A 21,831-nucleotide genomic window follows, 5' to 3' on the forward strand; every position below is an offset into this window, starting at 1 on the left:
CGTGACCTACGTGGGTTTTCTCCGAGATCTTCGGTTTCCTCCCACACTCCAAAGACATACAGGTTTGTAGGTTAATTGGCTGGGCAAATGTAAAAATTGTCCCTGGTGGGTGTAGGATAGTGTTAATGTGCGGGGATTGCTGGGCGGCGCAGACCCGGTGGGCCGAAGGGCCTATTTCTGCACTGTATCTCTAAAAAAAAAATCTAGACAGCTTGATTGTAATCATGCATAGTCTTTCCGCTGACTGGATAGCAGAGAGCAAATAAAGCTTTTCACTGTAACTCGATACACGTGACAATAGACAATAGACAATAGACAATAGACAATAGACAATAGACAATAGGTGCAGGAGTAGGCCATTCGGCCCTTCGAGCCAGCACCGCCATTCAATGTGATCATGGCTGAGCATTCTCAATCAGTACCCCCTTCCTGCTTTCTCCCCATACCCCATGACTCCGCTATCCTTAAGAGCTCTATCTAGCTCTCTCTTCAATGTATTCAGAGAATTGGCCTCCACTGCCCTCTGAGGCAGAGAATTCCACAGATTCACAACTCTCTGACTGAAAACGTTTTTCCTCATCTCCGTTCTAAATGGCCTACCCCTTATTCTTAAACTGTGACCCCTGGTTCTGGACTCCCCCAACATTGGGAACATGTTTCCTGCCTCTAACGTGTCCAACCCCTTAATAATCTTATACGTTTCGATAAGATCCCCTCTCATCCTTCTAAATTCCAGTGTATACAAGCCTAGTCGCTCTATGGCAGTCTATATAATAAACTAAATTAAACTAAACTAAACTGAAGACATAAAATGCTGGAGTAACTCTACGGGTCAGGCAACATCTCTGTTGAAATGGAATAGGTGATGTTTTGGGTCAAAACCCTTATTCAGTAACTAAACTATCTAAACTAAACTAAACTAAACTAAATTAATCAAGGGCTAGTAAGGTTCAGGAAACAAATTGCTTCTTTCCCTCATTCACCAAACGGCTGCAGATACAGCCCCCTCCCAGGGCGGCCACAAGGAGCTGAGCAGCTACGGAATGGACTAGTGTGCTTCAACCTGTTTTCTGTGCTTCTGTGGCAGGGATTTTGAACGATAAATTGTGCAGATTCTTGCTTCAGGCAAGGTGCTTGGTGGGAGATGGGCAAACCCCAATCAGCAGAGAGAAATAAGACTTCTTTTTAACTGAAAGCTATCTACAACAGGTACGTTTTGGGCTGATTTCTGATGGTGTTTCTGAGGTTTGAGAGATAGGTGGTCTGATTTAAATTAGTGGTTGGTAAATAGTAAGCCCCTGTGTATAGAGATAAATTATATATTTATAACCTGGTTCTTCCCACTTTGTACCATCCATCCACCCATGCCAATCCCCCTCCCCCTTCCCCCTCCCCCCCCCCCCCCCATCCCCCCCACCCATCCCGACTTGCAGTGAGATTTTGTCTCAGCAGCACAGTGGGGCAACTGGTAGAGCTGCTGCCTCACAGCGCCAGAGACCCAGGTTCGATCCTGCCTACTGGTGCTGTCTATGTGGAATTTGCACCCTCTCCTTGTGACCTAGTGGGTTTCCTCTGGGTGTTCCGGTTTCCTCCCACACTCAAAAGACATGCAGGTCTGTAGGTTAATTGGCTTTGGTAAAGTTGAAAAATTGACCCTAGAGTGACAGATAGTGCTAGCGTACGGGGTGATTACTGGTCGGCACGGACTCGATGGGCCGAAGGGCCCGTTTCCATGCTGTATCTCTAAAGTCTAAAGTGTGTAGGGTGTGAAGTGGAATAACATAGGATTGGTGTGACCCGGTGACCAATGGCCATCGTGGACCTGATGGGCCGAAGGGCCTGTTTCCATGCGATATTTCTAAACTCGAAACTTCTACATGTCAAATCAGATCCAAGAACCTAGATGACTAAATTCATTGATCTCAGTAGGAGAATTGCAAAGAGTTAAGACTCCAAAGCAGCAGATTCAAGAGGAAAACCAGCTTGCCTTCAGCAGGATATGGTATTGAGTCTTAGGGTATTGAACATAGAAATTGGGAGGACATGTTGCAGTTATATAAGACATTGGCCAGGTAACATTTAGAGTATTACATTCAGTTTTGGGCACCATGTTATAGGAAACATTTTGTCAATCTGGAAAGGGTGCAGAGAAGATTTACAAGGACGTTGTCAGGTCTCAAGGGCCTGAGCTCGGGAGAGAGGTTGAGCAGGCTGGGACTCTAGTCCTTGGAGCACAGGAAGATGATGGGTGATCTTATAGAATTGTACAAAATCTTGAGAGGAATAGATCGGCGAAAAAGCACAGTCTCTTACCCAGAGTGGGGGAATGGAGAAACAGAGGAGATAAAATCATGAGAGGAATAGGTTGGGTAAACACACAGAGACTCTTGCCCAGAGTAAGGGAATCAAGAACCAGGGGCCATTGATTTAAGGTGAGGGGGGGAAAGAATTAATAGGAGCCTGAGGGTAACTTTTTTACACAAAGGTTGGTGGGTGTATGGAACGAGCTGCCGGAGGAGGTAGTTGACACAGGTACTATTGCGACCTTTAAGAACCATTTAGACAGGTGCATGTATAGGATAGGTTTAGAGGGATATGGGCCACACGAGGGCAGGTGGGACTAGTGTAGACGGGGCATGTTGGTCGGCGTGGGCAAGTTGGGCCGATGGGCCTGCTTCAATGCTGTTCGACTCTATGACGCTACGACAAGTCCCAACCCTGTTGGGGAGGTGGGTAAAGTGAGGGTAGTGGGAGTGGCGGGGATGAGACCAGTTACGGCTACTGAGGATCACACATGAAGAACAGCCTCATCGCTCAGCACAAGTCAGGACCTTCTTGAAAGCAAGAATAAACAGTGATAATGGAAGTGACAGAAAAGCACCAATTGGTTTACTGTGGAGGCTACATGCCGTCTGTAAACCACACAGCTTGCGTCTCCAACCAAGCATTGCTTCACCATTTATCATTCCCTCGCTGACTTGACAGAGCTCCACAACTCTTCAGCTCGGTCGTAGACATTCATTTCACTCAAGTCTCGGCAGAACTTTAAAATGGTTTTTAATTTGGCAAGGCTGCTAAAGGATTGCAAGTCGATGGATTTGGTGAGGCCAGTTGATGGAAGAGTAGTGACAAGTACCTGCAGCAGAGTGAGCGAGAATGTTCTTTGTCGGAGATCCATCAGGTGTAAGTATTACTGCAAGCTGACATTTACCGCCAATTCTAATTTCCCCTTGAACCATGCAGCTTGCTAAGCATCAATCATATTGCTGTGGATCTGGAGTCACAGCGAGGCTGGAGGGGTAAGGATGGCAGATTTCCTTTAGACTTTAGAAATACAGTGCAGGAACAGCCCTTCGGCCTACCGAGTCCGTGCCGACCAGCGATCCCCATACACTAACACTATCCTATACACTGACAATTTACAATTTTTACCGAAGCCAATTAACCGGCAAACCTGTATGTCTTTGGAGTGTGGGAGGAAACCTGAGCACCCAAAGGAAACCCACGTGGTCCAAGGGAAAATGTGCAAACTCCACACAGAGGAGCGAACCCGGGTCTCTGGCGCTGTAAAGCAGCAACTCAAGCACTGCGCCACTGTGCCACCCCAGATCTGGGTCTCAACCCGAAACATCACCCATTCCTTCTCTCCGGAGATGCTGCCTGTCCCGCTGAGTTACTCCAGCTTTTTGTGTCTATCTTTCCTGAAGAATTTCAATTAACAAGATTGATTTTCACACCTATTGGGTAGTTTCGAGATCAATGTAACTGATGCCACTGTTTTAATTCCAAATAAATTAAAATTCCCAAGCTGGGTGGGATTCAAATTTGCACTTCCATGCCTCCATGCACCATAATGTCAGGACAATATTAACAAAAGGACAGGTGAGGACTTATATGGTTCCTTGGGGCATCCTTAAGCCCTCTGCATCTTGTTAAGCAAATGTACTGTATACATTGCAAGCTCCCACAAATGATATGCGTAGAATTTAGAATGGATTCAAGCTTAAATGCATTCACATAGATATTTCAGAGCAAACTACCAAGGTTAATCAAATGTTAACAGGGTGGTATAGCCTCACAGCACCAGATCTGATTAATCTCAAGGCCACCAATATAATCAAGGATGAATCTCACCCCGATCACTCCCTCTTCTCCCCTCTCCCTTCAAGCAAGAGGTACAGAAGTGTGAAAACGCACACCTCCAGATTCAGGGACAGTTTCTTCCCAGCTGTTATCAGACAACTGACCCCTCCTCTCACCCACTGGAGAGCAGTCCTAACCTACCATCCACCACATTGGAAACCATCAGACTATCTTTACTGGACTTTATCTTGTACTGAACGTTATTCCCTTTATTCTGTATCTGTACACTGTGGGCAGCTCGATTGTAATCATGTATTGTCTTTCCGTTAACTGGATAGCACTCAACAAAATAAGCTTTTCACTGAAACCGGTACATGTGACAGTAATGACATAGAAACATAGAAAATAGGTGCAGGAGTAGGCCATTCGGCCCTTCGAGCCTGCACCACCATTCAATATGATCATGGCTGATCATCCAACTCAGTATCCCGTACCTGCCTTCTCTCCATACCCCCTGATCCCTTTAGCCACAAGGGCCACATCTAACTCCCTCTTAAATATAGCCAATGAACTGGCCTCAACTACCTTCTGTGGCAGAGAATTCCACAGATTCACCACTCTCTGTGTGAAAAAAAACGTTCTCATCTCGGTCCTAAAAGACTTCCCCCTTATCCTAAAACTGTTGACCCCTTGTTCTGGACTTCCCCAACATCGGGAACAATCTTCCTGCATCTAGCCTGTCCAACCACTTAAGAATTTTGTAAGTTTCTATAAGATCCCCCCTCAATCTTCTAAATTCCAGCGAGTACAAGCCGCTGACCTATGCTAAACTAAACTAAACTAAACTAAGCATGGGCTAGTAAGGTTCAAGAAACAAACTGCATCTCTTCCTTTTATTCACTGCTGCCTCACAGTGCCAGAAATCCAGGTTTGATTCCAACCTCAGGTGCTGTCTGTGAGGAGTTTGCATGTTCTCGCTGTGACTGTGTGGGTTTCTCCTGGCTTCTCTGGTTTCCTCCCACCTCCCAAAGACGTGCGGGGTTGAGGGTTATTTGGCCGCTGCGAATGGCCCCCCAGTGTGTAGGGAATGGTTGGAAACGTAGGATAACATAGAACTGATGTGAATGGAAGTTCAATGGTCAGCGTGGACTCGGTGGGCTGATGCCTGTTTCCATACTGCATCTCCCAACTCAACGAAACTAGTGTAAACAGGTGACCGATGGTTGGTGTGAACCTTGGTGGGCCGATGGACCCGCTTCCATGCTGTACTGTATATTTCAATCCATCAACTAATCAATGTGGAACCAAGTTACAAGGAAGTGCGGATGCTGGCTCTGAAAAAGAAGACACAAAGAGTGCTGCAGTCACGCATTGGGCCACGCAGCGTCTCTGAAGAACATGGATAGGTGGCATGTTGGGTCAGGGCCCTTCTTTAGACTTCTTCAATGTTAGAGAAACGGCAGGGAAACAGACCCATCAGCCCTCCGAGTCCGTGCCAACAGGCGATCACCGTACACTAGCACTAACCTACACACACTAGGGGCAATTTACAATTTTTACCCAAGCAAATTGAACCTGCAAACCTGTACGTCGTTGGAGTGTGGGAGGAAACTGGAGCACCAGGGGAAAACCCACGCGGTCACAGGGAGAACGTACAAACTGTGTACAGACAGCACCCAGTCAGGATCGAACCCGGGTCTATGGCGCTGTAAGGCAGCAACTCTATCGCTGTGCCACTGTGCCGTCCTGTAGTCATGGGTTTTGGAGCATAAACGAACAACATCAACCAGTTGGCATGAATGGCCTTATTTTTGTATTGTTGGTTTTATGTAACAGCTAACTAGGTCCTGTTTTTCAGCGACGTTAGCTGAGGGGTGGATATTGGACAGGACGCTGAGGAATACCCCTGGCTGTGGTGTTCCCAGACTTTGGTGATAAAAACAAGAGAAAAATAAAAACCTGGAAATTACTGCTAATCCTGTGAACTCTGAATGCTTCTATCAAATTTCTCTCTTCATTAGTTTAATGGGTAACGCCTGTGCAGAAACAGTGGAGGGAGAAATTTGATAGGAAGGTGTTAACTGCTCATACAATAACATCAGCGCAGGCCATTTCCAGCCTAAAATGCTCTCAGTCTTGGCTTTCAGCTCTCTGCTATCAATGATAGGATTATCTTGATTCAGTTGGAGGATAAAACACTGCAGTTTCTATTTAATTAGCTGTATTTTCTCTGTCCATTTCCTCTCCTTTGCCTTTCATGTTTCTCCACCACTCCCCTCCCCCTCCGTCACCTCCAAAGCTGGGTGGGCCACAGTCCAGGGCAAATATATCTCCACAAGTGCCGTTGAAACATTTCCATGGTTGATTAGCTAGAAGCATGCTTCCTTCAGAGCGGATTGCAAGATGCATGCAAGTGATTTATTGATGGCACATTTAAGGTGATCTCGCAGCTTGCTTTTAGTTTGTAGGCAACATTTTCTACCGCGTAGCTTGGATTGTAACCAGTCACCTAAATGTTGAGGGGAGTGGGAAAATTCTACTATGTGCCCCTGAAAGTCCATTTGGAGCGGGTCACAGGCAAATACAAGGAACTGCAGATGCTGGAATCTGGAGCAAAACACAAGGGGCACAAAGGGTTTGTTGTTTTGTAATTGTAAATTGTCCCTAGTGTGTGGGATAGTGCCAGTGTACGGGGATCGCAGGTCGGCGCGGACACGGTGGGCCGAAGGGCCTGTTTCCAGGCTGGTTATCCCTCGGCAAAACTAAACTAAAGACGAGTTACAATTACAGAAGATGAGCAATTTGCAACTTCACCAAGTGGTAATCTGGAGTTCATTAAAATTCTTACATGGGGATACAAGTGAGCAAAGTTTCCTGATGAAAGCATCTCTGCTTGTGTTTTAAATGGCAAGTAGCCACAGGCAGTTCCAATCAAGAATGTTGCCGCTACTAAAACACAGGGATCTGAAGCAGAGTTATGGTATGGGAAGGAGAAATAACATCCACAGTGCATCCCGGAGCTTCCAGAACCCTGACAAGTAAGATTGACTTTATAAACAGCTCGTTACAAACTAGGAGAGACATACTGTCTTCACTTTTATTGCAATGCAATTTTGAAGAGATTGATAAAGTAATCACGATGTTAACCTTGATGAATGTTATTGTTTGTTTTTTATGTGTACGTATGCATGTGAGTATATACACACACTGAACTTTTTTTCACATTGTTTACAGTGTACTATGTTTACATATTCTGTTGTGCTGCTGCAAGTAAGAATTTCATTGTTCTATCTGGACATATGACAATAAAACACTCTTGACTCTATTAGCACTTTTTCCAAAAATCCACTTCCATTTTCTGGGGGATTTTCTGACTGGTGAGTCACAGTACCAGGAAAAATAAACAGAAACAGTGGCATCTGATCAGAAGAGAGGGTTGGGTCCCATTTAATTCTCACCCCTGGGAAAGTCATTTGAACAGCGCAGATAAGAATCCCCTTGTGATCATTTAATTGTGGAATGACTTAGATGACTCACTTTCCCTCCAGCATCCAGGGAACGCGTTCAAGGGCGTCAGGAACGGATTTAAAATTTGGTGGAGGAAAAATTGCAAGTTGCTGCTTCAGAAAAATTTGATCGATTGAAAGATACAGCATAGAAACAGGCCCTACGGCCCACTGAGTCTACGCCAACTGTTGATGTGTCTGAAGAAGGGCCTCAACCCAAAATGTCCTTTTTCCTTTTTCTCCAGACATGTTGCCTGACCCGTTGAGTTACTCCAGCACTTTGTGTCTATCTTTGATTACCCGTTCAAACTAGTTCTATGATGTTCCTCTTTCGCACTCACACTCCCTGCACACTGGGGCCAATTTGCAGAGGCCAATTAACCTACAAACCTGCATTTCTTTGCAATGTGGATGGAAACCCGACCACCCCGGAGGAAACCCACGCGGTCCCAGGGAGAACATGCAAACTTCACACAAACAGCACCCGAGGTTAGCATCGAACCTGGGTCTCTGGTGCTCTAACAGCTGAGCCACTGTGTTGCCCTATTTTTTGCAATTCGTACAGGTTCACAATCACTCAAACAACAAGCATGAGGTAGGAACAAATGACTCCTGAAATTTATTCGAAGGGACTAAAGTAAAACTGTTGATGGATGGGGTGGAAGTTTTATTCTCAGAGGGTGAAGGTGTCAGCTAATTGCTTCCACTGACTCTCACAGAACCAAATGTCCAGGTGCTGGTGTGGTTGCATAGTGATTAGGTTTCTGGACAGCCAGAGTTGTCGGCTAATCATGCAGAGGCAAGAATTAAGGGTGGCACAGTGGCTCAGCGGTTGAGTTGCTGCCTTACAGCGCCAGAGACCCAGGTTCGATCCTGATTACGGGTGCTGTCTGTATGGAGCTTACACGTTCTCCTTATGACCTTATGACCGCGTGGATTTTTCTCCGGGTGTTTTCCCGGTTGCCTCCCACACTCCAAAGACGTACAGGTTTGTAGGTTCATTGGCTTTGGTAAAAAATGTCAACTGTCCCTGGTGTGTAGGATAGTGCCGTGCACGGGATGATCGCTGGTCGGTGTGGACTCGGTGGGTTGATGGACCTCTTTCCACGCTGTGTCTCCAAAGTAAAGTCTAAAGTAAATTCAAATCCCACCAGGTACGCCTGTTACTCCAAAAATCTGGAATTAAAGCAAAAAATAATCTTTGTAACAATTACCAATCTGTCCCTCAGAAAAGGGAACCTGTACTTTGTACCTGGCGTACCTTATCTGTGACTCCAGTCCAAACAATGTTTAGTTTAGACAGACACAAAGTGCTGGAGTAACTCAGCGGGTCAGGCAGCATCTCTGGAGAAAAGGAATAGGTGACGTTTCGAGTCAGAACCCTTCTCCAGACTGAGGTTAGTTTAGTTTATTATTGTCACACTTACCAAGGTACAGTGAAAAGCTTTTGTTTGCGTGACATCCAGCCAAAGAAAAGTCTACATATTGTGATGTCTTGACAGGTCGGGAGCTTTTCTCTTGAAGGTTGGGAGGTGTGGGTGCCGGAAATGAAGACAGAAAAGTTCTTGTTTTCAAACTTAAATTCCATATATTTAGTCTTTTCCAAAAACAGGTAAACTTAATTGTTTGCAGACAGGTACACAAAACCAAAACAGGTAGTTAAATCAAAACTGTAGCTTGCTGCCTTCTTACAAACTATGACTCAACCACTGCTTCTCTCCCTGTCTGCTCCAGTCGTTGTCTCTCTTTTTAAATAGACTGCTTCCCTTCCCTTTTAGCTCTCTCACTGAGGCAATCAGCTCATCTGGTTCAGCTGGGCAGCAATCAGTGTCAGCAGCAATCAGTGTCAGCAGCAATCAGTGTCAGCAGGGCAGGCAGCCCTGCTGACTATGGGTTTTGTAGTCTATTGTTGGCCGCCATGATGGTTTGTCGTCCTTGTTGCATCCACCGGGAGGAAATGTATCTCCCCTCTATGACTCTACCTCTCATGATATCACAACATGTTTATAATCAATCCCCCACAGTGCACAGACAAAGGGTACACCATTTAGTGCAAGATTAAGTCCGATTAAAGACAGTTCACGGGTCTCCAATGAGGTAGATGGGAGTTCAGGACTGCAATCTATCTCTCTTAACTATCACTTAAGGACACTTAACTATCCCTGTACATCAGTGGGCAATAAATGTCTCAATAGGGGTGGGCATTAAATGTCTCAATTTCCAATGACTTCCGTATTTGATTAATTCATAAGTAAAATGAAATTCCTGTGTCCCACCTTAGTCCCCAATGTGGATTTTGGACCACATATCCATAGTATCCCTGAGGTCACATTCATTGCCTAGTTCTGCTCCAAATGCAGTGTACCTTCTGCTGGAACCATCATCCATGTTTTGGTTACTCTGAACTTGACTATTTCAATGCAGTATCTTCAGGTCTAGCTCTTCCACTCTTTGAAATCTTAACGTCATCCAAAATGTTGTTGCCTGTGTTTTAACACACACCATGTTCTGTTCACCCACAATCCGCACGTAAACTCTCGTTCTCCATATCTTTTTGTTCCATTAAAACATTTCTTCAAAACCTTTCACTTTGGAGATGATTGTGTTAACATTTGATAACAGGAGCATTTGATAGCACTGGGCCAGTGCTCACTGGAGTTTAGAAGGATGACGGGGGATCCCATCGAAACTTACTGATGGGATAGAGTGGATGTTTCCACTACTCATTGCCACAGATGGCTGTAGAGGCCAAGTCATTGGATATTTTTGAAGTGGACATTGACAGGTTCTTGATGAGTATGGGTGTCAAAGGTCACAGGGAGATGGCAGGAGAATGGGGTTGAGAGGGAAAGATAGATCAGCCATGATTGATTGTCAGAGTGGAGTCAATGGGCCGGATGACATAATTCTGCTCAAATATCTTATGAACATATGAACTCCTTCCACGATGTCATTCATTTATTTTATCGATTTATGAGAGGCATAGATAGGGGAAGCATTCAGAAGTCTTCTCCCAGGGTGTAAATGTCAAAAACTAGAGGGCATAGACTTTACTTTAGACTTTTGAGATGCAGCGCGGAAACAGGCCCTTTGGCCTACTGAGTCTGTGCTGACCACGATCACACCTTACACTAACACTATCCTACACACTAGGGACATTTTACAATTTACAGAAGCTAATTATCCTAGAAACCTGCACGTCTTCGGAGTGTGAGAGGAAACCGGAGCACCTGGAGAAAACCCACGGGGTCACAGGGAGAACATACAAACTCCGTACCCACAGCATCCATAGTCAGGATTGAACATGGGTCTCTGGCCCTGTAAGGCAGCAACTCTACCGCTGCACCACTGTGCCACCCTTATAGCTCTAAGGTGAGAGAGCCAAAGTTTAAAGGAGATGTGTGAGGTGTTTTTTTAACGCAGATGGTAGGTACCTGGACTGTGCTGCCAGGGGTGGTGACGTTTAAGATGCTTTTGGATAGGAATAGGGATATGGAGGGACATTAATCACTTATCAGCTGGTGAGATTTGTTTATCTTGGCATCATGTTCAGCACAGACATTGTGCGCGAAGGAGCTGTTCCTATGATGTGCTTTTCCATATGTAGGAAAGCACTGCAGATGCTGGTTTACACTGAAGATAGTCACAGAATACTGGAGTGACTCAGGTAGCATCTCTGGAGAAAAAGAATAGGTGACGTTTCAGATCAGAACCCATCTTCAGACTGAACAATAGAGAAGATTTGAACAAAACAGGGCCCTCAACAGATGACCTCAGGAAGGGTGTAGTCCATAACAGTCTGCTGAGTTACTCCAGCATTTGGTGTCTATCTTCTGTACTTTTCTATGTTCTATATTGTAAATGCCCTAACATCTCCTCATTTTGGCTTATGGGCCTTTTGGTTGATAAGGCTGCTGTGGAAATACTTTGAAGTTTTATCATGCGAGCAGTGTTATATTAACGGAAACTATTGTTTAAACATAATCTAGCCTTTTTTATATGACAGTCATTTTTCAATTTATGACACGGTTCATGGGAAACTTTATGTTTACCGAGACCTCATAAATCAAAGAGGCTGGGCAAACGGTATTGTGGGCTTTTCAGTATATCCTACACATGGAGATTGGCACGCTACTTGCAATAGTAAAAATAACTGTAAATTGAAGACACATGCCTCCAAAGAGTCAATGGCATCATGGCACAAATTAAACTTTTTATATATTGAAGAATTATAGTCTTTTGTTACAAATCAAACACATTCATGATGCAATTCACCTTTGTTCAGTTCAATAAGTCTATGGCAGTAGATAGCTCCTCCAGTTCCTCTTAGGGCTAACAGAATCAAGGGATATGGGGAAAAAGCAGGAGTGGGGTACTGATTTTGGATGATCAGCCATGATCATATTGAATGGCGGTGCTGGCCTGAAGGGCCGAATGGCCTACTCCTGCACCATTCTATGGTTCTATAAGCCTGACCTTAACATTTTGCTTCAAGTATCAACTCATTCAGCAGATATTACACCCTCAACTTCACGAGTGAAGAGTGTGTATTTGTCATATGAACTAGATATGAGCCAAAACAATAAAATTCTAACTTGCTGCAGCTTTAGAGGCAAATTAGACACAACAACAATAAATATACAATAAATTATCAGTTATTATCAGGGTAGCTGATGTTATGCTACTTTTCAAGAAAGGAGGGAGAGAGAAAACAGGGAATTATAGACCAGTTAGCCTGACATCAGTGGTGGGGAAGATGCTGGAGTCAATTATAAGAGATGAAACAGTGGAGCATTTGGATAGCAGTAACAGGATTGGTCCGAGTCAGCATGGATTTACGAAGGGGAAATCATGCTTGACTAATCTTCTGGAATTTTTTGAGGATGTAACTAGGAAAATGGACAAGGGGGAACCAGAGGATGTAGTGTACCTGGACTTTCAGAAAGCCTTTGGTAAGGTCCCACATAGGAGATTAGTGGGCAAAATTAGAGCACATGGTATTGGGGGTAGGGTACTGACATGGATAGAAAATTGGTTGGCAGACAGGAAACAAAGAGCAGGGATTAATGGGTCCCTTTCAGAATGGCAGGCAGTGACTAGTGGGGTACCGCAAGGCTCGGTGCTGAGACCGCAGCTATTTACAATATACATTAATGACTTAGATGAAGGGATTAAAAGTAATATTAGTAAATTTGCAGATGACACAAAGCTGGGTGGCAGTGTGAACTGTGAGGAAGATGCTATGAGGATGCAGGGTGACTTGAACAGGTTGTGTGAGTGGGCAGATGCATGGCAGATGCAGTTTAATGTGGATAAATGTGAGGTTATCCACTTTGGTAGCAAGAACAGGAAGGCAGATTATTATCTGAATCGTATTAAGTTAGGAAAAGGGGAAGTACAACGAGATCTGGGTGTCCTTGTTCATCAGTCACTGAAAGTAAGCATGCAGGTACAGCAGGCAGTGAAGAAAGCTAATGGCATGTTGGCCTTCATAACAAGAGGAGTTGAGTATGGGAGCAAAGAGGTCATTCTGCAGTTGTACAGGGCCCTAAGTGAGACCGCACCTGGAGTACTGTGTGCAGTTTCTGTCCCCAAATTTGAGGAAGGACATTCTTGCTATTGAGGGAGTGCAGCGTAGGTTCATGAGGTTAATTCCCAGAATGGCGGGACTGTCGTATGTTGAAAGAATGGAGCGACTGGGCTTGTATACTCAGGAATTTAGAAGGATGAGAGGGGATCTTAGTGAAACATTTAAGATTATTAAGGGATTGGACACGCGAGAAGCAGGAAACTCGTTCCTGATGCTGGGTGAGTCCAGAACCAGGGGTCACCGTTTAAAAATAAGGGGTAGGCCATTTAGAACGGAGATGAGGAAAAACTTTTTCACTGAGAAAGTTGTGAATCTGTGGAATTCTCTGCCTCAGAAGCAGGAGAGGCCGATTCTCTGGATGCTTTCAAGAGAGAGTTAGATAGAGCTCTTCAAGATAGTGGAGTCAAGGAATATGGGGAGAAGGCAGGAACGGGGTACTGATTGTGGATGATCAGTTATGATCACAGTGAATGGCGGTGCTGGCTCGAAGAGCCGAAGAGCCTACTCCTGCACCTATTGTCTATTGTCTATTGTTCTAAGTAAACTTGACCTTGATAGTGCAAAATCTGAAATGCACAGAGCCATCATAGTTGTTTAGTTTAGCTTTGTACAGTTTAGTTTAATTTATTGTCACGTGCACTGAGGTACAGTGAAAAGCTTTTTTTGCATACTAACCAGTCAGTGGAAAGATTAAACATGATTACAATCGAGCAAATGTGAAGCTGTTGACTTTCACTGCCATCTCACCAGTGAAGACAGTTGCACGTTCCTTCAGCTTTCCCTTCCTTTCTCCTCTCCTTCAAAAAATGTCCTCTCCAATATCTCTTCAAATGCCTATGAATCATTAGAAAAGACAGCAAAGGCAAATCTGGTATCCTCGGCTAAAACTAACCATTGGAGTTTATCTTGAAAAGAAAATTACCCACAGAAGCAAATGTAAACCAGCAGAAACAAGCAGTTACGTGATTTTCAACGTATCTTTAATACTTTTCAATCTGCCTGTCTTGCAATAGTTCACCTAGAAGCAAAAATCATTGTTCCCAGAGAGCACAGCTGTGGCCTACGGAAGGATCATTTTTGCAGTGGCAGGGAGGCACAGCGGTAGAGTTTAGATTTTAGATTTTTTTTATTTTGAGATACAGCGCAGAAACAGGCCCTTCGGCCCACCGGGTCCGCGCCACCCAGCGATCCCCGCACACTAACACTATCCTACCACTAGGGACAATTTTTACATCTGCCCAGCCAATTAACCTACATACCTGTACGTCTTTGGAGTGTGGGAGGAAACCGAAGGTCTCGGAGAAAACCCACGCAGATCACGGGGAGAACGTACAAACTCCGTACAGACGGCGCCTGTCGTCAGGATCGAACCTGAATCTCCGGTGCTGCATTCGCTGTAAGGCAGCAACTCGACCACTGCGCCACCATGCTGCCACACAGCGCCTGAGACCCGGGTTCGATCCTGACTAAGGGTGCTGTCTGTATGGAGTTTGTACGTTCTCCTTTTGATCTGTGTGGGTTTTCTCCAGGATCTCCGGTTTCCTCCCACACTCCAAAGACGTACAGGTTTGTAGGTTAATTGACTTGGTAAAATTGTAAATTGTCCCTAGTGTGTGTAGGATAGAGTTAGCGGGCGAGGATTGCTGGTTGGCGTGGACCCACTCTAACCTAAACTAAACTAAATAATGCTGTACGATACATGGACTGATGTGAACCGAAGATCAAGAAGGAACTTGGCTTATTATTATGTAGTTCAACCAACTGCCCACTCCAGACCTGCTCATTGAGAGAGATTTCAAAGGCAAGCAGGCAACTTATATTGAACCCCCTTGCAAGTCACACAGAGCTAGAGCAAATCAAATATATGAGAGGCATTTTAGCTGCATCCCTGGAGTGCTATTACACTTAAAATGTAGCTCACTTGCAAAAGGCAACAGATGAATAGTGGGAGGTACCACAAAATGCATGTTTAACCTTTCAAAGACCTGATTTATTGAAGGGCGATGAAGATTTTAAAAAACTGCAGATGCTGGAAATCCCAAATAAATCCCTTTCCTGTTCACCCTGTACATTACGTACTTCAGACACAGCTCAGCCAACTGTTATCTGCAAAGGTTCTCTGGCGGCTCTGCCATCGTCGGCTTCATCACAGATGACGATGACAGGGAGTACGGAGAATTGACCCAGGACTTTGTGGACTGGTGCCAGCAGAACCGCCTCCGAATCAACGCAGGGAAAACCAGGGAGATGGTGGTGGACTTCCGCAGGCGCAGCCACGTCCCCCCGACACCGGTGAACATCCAGGGAATGGACATCGGGGGAATGGACTCTTATAAGTACCTGGGTGTTCACCTGAACAATAAACTTGACTGGACTGATAATATTAATGCACTGTATAAGAAAGGCCAGAGCAGACTGTACCTGCTGAGGAGACTCAGGTCCTTTGGAGTGCAGGGGGCACCCCTGAGGACCTTCTTCAACACTGTGGTGGCATCGGCCATTTTCTATGGAGTGGTCTGCTGGAGCAGCAGCATCTCAACTGCTGACAGGAAGAGACTTGACAAGCTGATCAGGAAGGCCAGCTCTGTCCTGGGTTGCCCCCTCGACTCAGTGCAGGCAGTGGGAGAGAGGAGGATGATGGCAAAGCTAACATCGCTGCTGGACAACGACTCCCACCCCATGCAGGACACTGTCACTGCACTGAGCAGCTCCTTCAGTGACAGACTCCTTCACCCCAAGTGCGTGAAGGAGAGATATCGAAGGTCCTTCCTTCTTGCTGCCATCAGACTGCACAATCAGCACTGCTCCCAGCAGACCAGTCAATAAAGATAATTACCGTTATTTTATTTTTTAATGAATGCTTATTTATTTTTGCTATCCACTTTGCTGCTGTAACCCTGCACATTTCCCCGTTGTGGAACGAACAAGGGATTATTATTATAAAAAGAGAAAAGCCTGGAAACACTCAACAGGTCGGGCAGCATCTGTGCAAAGAGAAACAAAGTTAACGCTTCAGCTCGAAGATACTTAGACAGAACTGAATAGAACTTCTTCAAGACTGGCACCGTGAAAGTGGTAACTGGAAGATCAACTGACCGTGCGTGGGCAACCAACGGTCCAATCATTTGTAACTTCATAAGTTCACAAGTCATAGGAGCAGAATTAGGCCATTCAGCCCGTCATCGAGTCTACTCCGCCATTCAATCATGGCTGATCTGTCTTTCCCTCTCAACCCCATTCTTCTGCCTTCTCCCCATAACCTTTGACGGGCAATTTACAGAGGTCAATTCAATGTGCGTTTGTAATGTGGGGGGAAACCAGAGGAAACCCTTATGGTTTCAGGGAGAACATACAAAATCCACACAGACAACACTCAAGGTCAGGATCAAACCCGGGTCTCTGCCGCTGTAAGGCAGCAGCTTGACCACTGCGCCACTCAGCCACCCATAGATACTGCTGCCACAGGGAAATGTTTCTTACCAACTATACTGTCTATGCCTCTCATAAATTTTTATACCTCTATCAGGTCCCTCCCACCTTCTCTGCTCCAAGGTATGGTTCAATGACTTCTTAGCATTTTGATATGTTTGTAATATAATTTAATTTTTTTTTAATAACTAATCCTTTTTCTAACTACGTAAAACTATCTTAATGCCAGTGACACTTAACAGCTGTTCCTGAGCCTTGAAGACAAGGCTTTGCCCACAGCTTTGCCTGCAGTTGAAGAATATACTGGAGACAGATAATCACACTCTACATCCGGGGATTAGGAAGGAACTGCAGATGCTGGTTTACTGTGAAGTTAGACACAAAATGCTGGAGTAACTCAGCGGGTTGGACGGCATCTCTGGAGGAAAAGAATTGGTGATGTTTCAGGTTGAGACCCTTCTTCCGACTGAGAGCCAGTGGAGAGGGAAGCTAGGTCTCTCCATGTTTGGTTGGATGGGTTCCAAACACAGAGGGTCAGTACAAGCAAACCCCTCTGCATCCAGACCACCTAAACCCAGGTGTTGTGAGTCGGCACAGACCAACAGACCAATTTGGCCCATAGTCATTCTCTGCCTCCAATGTTGACCCTGGCCTCTCTTTATGTTACAGTTGCTCAAGGAAATAATTATTTACCTGGAGATCCCACACAACATGTGGTTATCGTTGAGATCGCGTTGGGTGCCTTTCCTGATGGACTGCAGAAGCCAGATGGCTGATGTTTCCAAGGTAAGAGTGAAGTGTAACTTTTCAGATTATCTGCTTTTGCAATTGTAATGGCTTAAAACGGATTGGTGTTTAAAAGTGGTTAACGTCTGTTAAACAACATTGACGGCACAGATGGCCCTTGTGAAATATGCACACTATGGTTTATTTGGAACGAGTTTGGTGGTGATGTCTACTGACATTTGATGTTGATCCTTTTGTTGCTTGAGTTAAATTATCAGAGAAATTGGGGTTGTATGGCCTGGAATTCAGGAGTTTAATGTAATTGAATCATAAATAATATTTCACAATATAAGAGTGAATGGAAAAATTGTTTCTGCTGCTTAAAGAATCTGGGGTTGGGAAGCCCAGTATGAGAACTGGAGCCAGGAATGATTTAGGAAATACTTCTACACAGAGATGGTAGAACTTTGGAATCGTCTTCCTTAAACGGTGATTGATATTGTGTCAACTGTTAAATTAAATTTGAGGTTGATGGAATTGTTAACCTAGGAGGACACAAAGTGCTGGAGTAACTCAGCGGGTCAGGCAGCATCTCTGGAGAAACATAGAAACATAGAAACATAGAAAATAGGTGCAGGAGTAGGCCATTCGGCCCTTCGAGCCTGCACCGCCATTCAATATGATCATGGCTGATCATCCAGTTCAGTAACCTGTACCTGCCTTCTCTCCATACCCCCTGATCCCTTTAGCCACAAGGGCCACATCTAACTCCCTCTTAAATATAGCCAATGAACTGGCCTCAACTACCTTCTGTGGCAGAGAATTCCACAGACTCACCACTCTCTGTGTGAAGAAATGTTTTCTCATCTCGGTTGAGAACATGGATAGGTGACATTTTGTGTCGGGACCTTTCTTCTTCCTGGTTTTAAACAATAGGCGTTCAATGATGGCTCATGGCGTTAACCATGGATTAGTGTCTACAGCAATAAAGGACACAAAGCGCTGGAGTAAGTCAGCAGGTCAGGTAGCATCTCTAGTAGCATGGATAGGTGATATTTCTGGTCGAGACCCATCTTCAGACGTGACCCTCCAGATGTTGCCTGACCTGCTGACTTTGTTTGGAAGATGACATCCAATTTTGCACAACACATATACTTCAGTGTGAACTCCAACACTTTGTGGCCTTTTGTATATTAACCAGGATCTGTGGTTCCTTGTTTCTACACTAAAGTGCTGGATCTGCAGTTCCCTATTTCTACTTGTTCCTTGTTACTAAAGACCCTCCTCCAGTTTCTTTGTTCTGTCCTTACCTCTGCTCTTTTGTTCTTGTATTTTCACCACCTCCAGAGAGATGAGTGACCATTTACACACTTTCACCACCCTTTTTTCAGTCAACACCAATCTAGTCCAAACCATCTCTGTAAGCTATCACAGATATTCCCTTCAATCTCCTTTTTTGTTGTTTTTTTCTGTTTTTCCGACATCCGCAATTCTTAGGACCGAAAGGTTTGTTCGGGTGCTGTATCTCTCATCTGCCTATCAACCTCCCCCCCCCCCACTCCACCCACCCAACCCCTTGCCTATATCCACCTGCAACACCTAGTCCTACCTCTCCTCTCTCCCAACTTTCTTTCTCCCCCTCCCACTCCCCCTGACCCGTAACGTCACCTATCCATGTTCTCCAGAGATGCTGCCTGTCCCGCTGAGTTACTCCAGCACTTTGTGTCTTTTCAAATGGATTCTTGATAAGCAAGGCGATGGAAGTTTACCATGGTGAGGTAAATTAGCCAAGAACTTGTTAAAAGGCAGAAGCATGTTTGAGGGGCTGGTTGCTTGTGCTCCTGGCTTGCATGTAAATATTTTGTCTTGTCACAGATATTGATGCTGAGTGCCTCCAGTATTTTCCATTTTTATTTCAGACTTGTGCATTCTGCAGTATTTTACTTTTACTTCAGATTTCAAATTCTGTGTGGAAGATGACATCCAATTTTGCACAACACATATACTTCAGTGTGAACATTTACATTGTGATTTTGAATGGTTTACAGGTTGTAATATTGCTGTATGAATATGTTACAATGGTAAAGCAATGGTATCATTGTGTAACAGATCATGTCATTACTTGCAGCTCTAATTACACAAATCCTAAATTAAGCAGCAAAGGTCTCAAAGTATTGCTCCACATGAAAAACTTCCCAAATTACGGAAATGCCGAGGATATTAGGCTGTGTTTATCATTATCTGATCCAGTGTGGCATTATTACAGAGCAGTGCTTTGTTCATGGGTTTCATGTTTTCAAATAAACATTTTAAGCATTACCAGCAGTAGAGGCTACTTGAAGTTTACCAGCACCTTTTAACTTTGTGAAACATCGCAAGGCAATTATCATATCATCATATCATATCATATACATACAGCCGGAAACAGGCCTTTTCGGCCCTCCAAGTCCGTGCTGGAGTGTAATCAAGGAAAACTGGACATGGTGACACATAAGGAGATATTACCCTGGATTCTTCGGCTCCAATGTCTGCAGAACTTGAGGCAACACCGTAGAGTAAATATTAAAGCTGCTGCCTTATCATTCCGGTGATTTAAGGTCAATCCTAACTGCAGGTGTTCACTGTATAGACATGGCACCTTCTCTCTGTGACTGCATGTGTTTCCGTCGGGTGCTCCGGTTTCCTCCCACATCCCAAAGCCTCTGGGTGAGAGTCTGAGAGTCATAGAGCACTGAACTAGGCCCTTCAACCTTAGGGCGGCCCAATGGCGCAACAGTGGATCGTTGCCTCACAGCGCCTGAGACCCGGGTTCGATCCCGACTATGAATGCTTTCAGTACAGAGTTTACACGTTCTCCCTATGGCCGCATGGGTTTTCTCCAGGCCCTCCAGGTTCCTCCCACACTCCAAAGACGTACAGGTTTGTAGGTTAATTGGCTTCGGTAAAATCGTAAATTGTCCCTAGTGTGTAGGATAGTGTCAGTGTGCGGGGTGATCGCTGGTTGGCGTGGACACAGTGGACCGAAGGGCCTGTTTCCACACTGTATCTCGAAGTCTAAAGTCTAGCAGTGAAAGCAATAATCAAAATGGATGATTACATTTTCAAAAATAACTGCTTAAGTTTCATTCTTTTATTGTAATAGTTAAAGGCCATACAGAATTAAAGACTTACCGAACCAGGCCTTGATGCAACCAGTCAATGTGCTCTCTTCTCTACACGTGTAGAAGTTCAAGAGAGCATTCGTTAACCTACCAGATCTCCTCAATCTTCTAAGGACGAAGAGGCAAGTCCGATTAAAGAGAGTCTGAGGGTCTCCAATAAGATAGAGAGTAGCTCAGGACCGCTCTCGGGTTGTTGATGGGATGGTTCAATTGCCTAGTAGCAGCTGTGAAGAAACTGGCTCTGAATCTGGAGGTGTACATTTTCACACTTCTGTGCTTCTTGGGAGAGGGGAGATGAGGGAGTGACCGGGGTGAAACTGGTCCTTGATTATGCTGGTGGCCTTGCCGAGGCAGTGTGAGGTGTAGATGGAGTCAACGGAAAGGAGGTTGGTCCGTGTGATGGTCTGGGCTACGTCCACAATTCTCTGTAATTTCTTGCGGTCTGGGATAGAGTGGTTTGGTGAAGTTTGCCATTGAGAGATTTTACTATTTTACTGGCACAGCCATCAATGTTCTGCTGTGAAGAATTTTACCAACGGCAATGGAAATTCAAAGGCTTCAGATAGGCATCTTTGAAAGTCCAACGAGTCTCTCCACTACTGCTGCCATTACCCACTGTAATAAAACACAGCTGCTCTCCCCTTTAATACAAAGGAGGAGCTCAGCAGGAATTGAAAAGAACTTTATGCTTTTTGTAGCCTTAAACTATTGGCAACCTGGGTTCGTTATTTAAACATTAGCGATTGTTACTCTGCATACTTTATTTCAAAACAGTAATTTTTCAACAATATTATTTGATCTGAATCTCGTTTTGCAAGCTCCTAAGGAGGCCGATTTATCAGGAGGTACCAGGAGGGGGAACAGAAGAACAAAATGCAACTTTGCAAGCTCACTACTCTCTGCAAGAACTCTGCATCCCTCCAGTTCTGGACTCTTCATCGTCCATGATCACTTTATCTTTGGAGACCAAGCCTTCATTTGCCAAGACGCCAAAGTCTCACATTACCTCCCTAAAACCCTCTCTACCTCTCTCCTTTAGAGTGCTTCTAAAATGTGTTTTTTGACCGTTCTTTTGTCATCTGCCTCGCAGACCGAGGACATTTTAGTGTCTCAGGACAAAAAAGAGATGGAGCTATTATTAACATGATACACATTGCTAAAGGCAGGAAACTCCCAAATAACAGTAGTTATGGTACAATAATGCATCAAAAGTCATACCACATAAGTTCATAAGTTCTAGGAACAGAATTAGGCCATTTGGCCCATCGAGTCTAGTCCGCCATTCAAACATGGCTGATCTATCTTTCCCTCTCAACCCTTTAACACCTGAAACCCT

At 44.7% G+C, this 21,831-nt stretch overlaps 1 protein-coding gene across 1 annotated transcript in view; it reads left to right on the forward strand.

Annotated features, from left to right (window-relative positions):
* axin1 (axin 1) overlaps positions 1-21,831 on the forward strand; it is a 399,614-nt gene that overhangs the window by 107,220 nt on the left and 270,563 nt on the right. Inside the window, exon 3 of the mRNA XM_078418159.1 lies at positions 17,278-17,394. The gene's annotated coding sequence lies outside the window, so the exon portion shown is untranslated. The remainder of the gene's footprint in view (positions 1-17,277; positions 17,395-21,831) is intronic.

This window comes from Rhinoraja longicauda, chromosome 21 (assembly GCF_053455715.1).
Source record: "Rhinoraja longicauda isolate Sanriku21f chromosome 21, sRhiLon1.1, whole genome shotgun sequence".
Classification (NCBI taxonomy): Eukaryota; Metazoa; Chordata; class Chondrichthyes; order Rajiformes; family Arhynchobatidae; genus Rhinoraja; species Rhinoraja longicauda.